Below are 4,306 nucleotides of genomic sequence, written 5' to 3' on the forward strand. Positions count from 1 at the left end.
AATATGTGTTTACTATTAAATATTCCCTATCTTGTGTAAGTATTAACCATAGGGGAGCATAATGAAGTTGAGGTTCGAGTATCAAATCATCCTGTTAACAATCGGTACCGGTTGTTTGCTACTTAAATACAAACATGGAAGATAGAGGCTAATGGTGTTTGTTTCATAGTAATGTTACTTGAATGATCAAAGTTTTGGAGTTACAGATATATGGTTTGATGATTGATTCTTTCAAACTATTCCAATTAGGAATTGGTATCATACATTAGGTTTTTAGAGAGAATGCATATTTGGGAAAAAATCATGATAACATGAGAACGCTCAGTTATCAAGTGTTCAACATTTGGTATCGGTGGCATTAATTTCACACTTGGTATCAAAGGTTTTAACTGTCATTAATTTTTTTTACAGTATGGTGTTCATACTATTAGTATGCTATTGCATGTTCAAGTGTTAGTGAAAGAGTCCTTATTTGAATGTTGTTAATGTTCAAGTTGAGTAAAATTTATATGGTGAGTCTACTACCATTAGAAGTTTGTCAAGTAATAGTATATCCTGAGTTGTTGCTATAGGCATGCATTGGTGAGAGTCCCTCTATTCTTGTCAAATAAGCACTTCTAATTGTTGCACTTTTTTATTCATCAATTGATATGTTGACGGTGTCAGTAATGCATATGATATATTTCTATTATTGCTAGAGTTTAGGTGTATGTGTCTAGGAGGAGGAACTATTATGAATATAAGCTTAGCTTGAGAATTAAAGCATCAGGCATTATTTTTCTCTTGGCTTAGTTGTACAAACATGTGTTGCTTTAGAAAGAGATCCCTCTTGACTACATGAGGTAGATATTGGGATTAATTACTCATATCCTCTCAAATAAACTCAATCTTCTTCACATGATAGAAAGTGTCATCAGCAGTCAGGTGATCAGCAGCCTATCAGGGTCCTATTTTGGTGATAACAAAAAGGATGTTGCTTGGATCAAATCAGAGATACCTAGAGTTTTCAACATAAGGTGAAGTAGTTGACAAGTGCACATGATCAGAAAGAAAACAGGATATTTTTGTAAGGGGGAACATGTTGGTATCATCTCCATTGATGTAAAATGGGGAGATATATTTCTATTCAAGCAAAATATGTAGAAGAAATTCAGACTAAGGGGGAGAAGTATCTCAAACATAAAAAATACAAGAGGGAGAAGTATTGGATAAGTTCACTAGAAGAAGTATATCAGAGTAGAAATATAGAAAGGAGAAGCATCTAAAGGAGGAGAAGACAAAGAGTACATTTATATTTTCTTGTTTCTTTATGATTTCTGTTTTTTTATGATAGTGTTTCCATCAATGCCAAAGGAGCAGATTGTTGGAAATATGTTGTCATTGATGACAAAGGAAAAGAATATATAATGTTTTCATTGTTGGAAAAGAAAATTCTTTGATGGAAAAGGAAAAAAGAGTAATGAGAGGTGTGAATGGTTGTGTATCCAATTCAAAGGTATTGTAATGGAAAAAATAGAGAAGACTACAAGGAGAGGGAAGATCAACACATGTATGGCCAAGGAAAATTTCAGATGTTCCAAATAGAATGGTGAACAAGGTACATGATCTTTGGAGCCATCTATTTTATAAAATATCACTTCAATTATAGTTGAAACCCACTTATATGGAAAGAGATTTGAAAGATATTTCCATTAGTATGTAAAATATCAGAAATGGCCTCTTGGATCACAAGTTAGAGCCATTCACGGTAGGGACCCCCAAAGTCAAATATTGTAGAGATATTATTGGTTAGAGGACCTTTGGAGCACGTTAAGTTTGATAATTTTCCAAATGTGGTGGAGTAAGTTGGAGTCGTCGCTATTCTAAAGGACTCGACATATATGGAGTAGATAGTGAAGAGGTGACAAACATTTCCGGCTCATGATGGAGCCCATATGACATGTAATCTTTGCTGGAGGCCTAGCCTAGAAAAAAATGAAAGTGCACAACATTGGGATGATGCTAGTTTGGGTTGGAAGAAACAAAAAAGTGTGCATGAGTAATTAAGAGTCAGGAATCTAGTGCAATCACAAACTGGAAGATACTTCCACAGAAGAAACAAAAAGTGCACACAGAGGTTTAAGAGCCAAGAATATAGGGAGTCAGGAAGATGGGGAAGTCACAAAGGTTTAAGCTAGGATGTGGAGTCTTTCCCAAAAGAAATAAAAACAAGAAGAAAACACTTGGAAGTAAAATCTCAAAAGGCTCTACCTGATAAGAAAAACAAAGTCACAAAGGGAGAATTTTCTAGGGTAATGGGCCTAAGAGATAGAGTCTTTGCTGAAAAATAACATTCCATTTAGTGACAAAGAGTGCATTGAGGTCATTGTTTTTGTGTGGCATTTCTCTATGTGTTGGTGACCAAGAGTGTGGATGACTTAGCATTATTGTTGGTTAAATCCTTTGGGGTTTGGCATGGATGAGTCAACAACTTGTAATTTTGGGCTTATATTCCATATTTTCTTGGATGAGTCGACATCTTAAATTTGGCAATTATGACAAAAATAATAGAGCGCTAAAGCTTGATAACCACACATGAATGAGTTGGAAACGCCATTAACAAAAAAAATAGTTAAGTGGCATAGCAAGTAGTGTAGATAAATATGGAGATTCACTAGAATTAGTATACCTCTACTAAAACCTATAAAAAATCCAAAATAGTAAATTTCAACAGTTAAGTTAAGTTTCTCAAGAATAAATAGGTAAGGTGAGTTAGAAGACTTGAAGATTAGAGGAAAATGACTCAATTGAATATGACAAAGGAAAAAATAAGAGATTCACGCAAGCAAGAGGCTGAAGATAACAAAAAGTCTTAATTCCAAAATATCAATTCAATGTCCTTTATAAGAATAATTGAGTTTTCAAAGTGTGTGGTGTGCAAGAGTGCAACTGTGTAGGTTGTGAGAGAGTGAGTGGTTGCTCATGCAACCTAATGCATAATGATATTATGCATCAATGGTAAATCATAGATTAGATTTGATATCAATATAGGTGAATTAGTGATATTGTTTGAATGGTTTTTTGATGTAGAGGCTTTTATGGTGATGTTGTTGGTATAGTTGTTGATTTTATAAATGATCAGTGATTATTGGTATAGTTGGTGTTTTTTTCAGTAATTAAGGATTTAAGAAGGTGTTTAATGGTGTTTTTGGTGAGAAGTTGAGGTAAGAAAGTTTGTTTTTTATGAAAGAAATTGTATATTAGTTCTAGTTTGAAAATGGATGAAATATGGATCAATAGGACCACCAAGTGGTAGCTTGCAGTCTAGGGGAAAGAGTCCCTTTCAACAGAGGATGATAAATGAGTAGGAGAAATATTCCCTTTCAGTAGTAACTGATAAAAGGGTAAGGGGAAAGAGTCCTCTTTAGGAGCAACTGATAAATGAGCATGGAAAGGAGTCCCTTTAAGTGAAAATTGATAAACTAGCAGGGTCAATAGTCCTTTTCAGTGAAGACTAATAAACAAGTAGGGATAAAAGTTCCTTCCACTAGGAGCTAATAAACCTACAAGTAGTAGCTTGTGGGGTGATGATGTAATCAAGTTGTAGCTTGTACTTTAAAAATAAATAAAAGCAAGATTGATGTCTTACGTATATGTTTCACATGTGCTTGATGGTGGTAATGATGTTTTTTTTGCATGATTAAGTTGTATTTCAGGTTACATGAGTAGATGCTAAAGTATAAATTGTGAAGAGTTGTATAATTTGGTCACACTACTAATTCACCCCACTCTTAGTAGAGTCCAGGTTCCCATTGCTTCTAACAAATCTAGATAGGGTTTGGTAAGTCTTTCATCCTCCACTTCAACCAATGAGAATGAAAAAGGAGGTATGTTGGAGGATTTTAAAAGTGAAATATTATATAATTTTTCCTTGTAGATGGACACATTGTAGATGAAGAAAAAAAAAGAGAAAGCAGAAAGGGAATTAGCCATATTTTCCCCTATATTCCCTCAAAAGCACCTTAGAAATTAGTTCCCATTAAATGTTATAAAAATTTCTCTATATGTAAAGAGCTCCATTCAATTGAGAAATGTCCATCATTGCCTAGCTTGAAAGCAGTGTATCAAGGAGTAGAAGGAGGCATGTAGCAACTCTATTTTGTTAACTAGATAAGAAAACAAGACCCTAGATGATATCATCAAGGTATGAAGTATACTTCCTCTTTCAATACAAGTTACCATGCACCATTTCAATCTTAGTATCCACCTAACACCTCACCTTGGTTTATGCCTACTCTATGGTCCTATCCTCCTCCTCAACTTATCA

Source organism: Pinus tabuliformis, chromosome 5_2 (assembly GCF_031772625.1).
Source record: "Pinus tabuliformis cultivar Carrire ecotype Pingquan chromosome 5_2, CPIR1, whole genome shotgun sequence".
NCBI lineage: Eukaryota > Viridiplantae > Streptophyta > Pinopsida > Pinales > Pinaceae > Pinus > Pinus tabuliformis.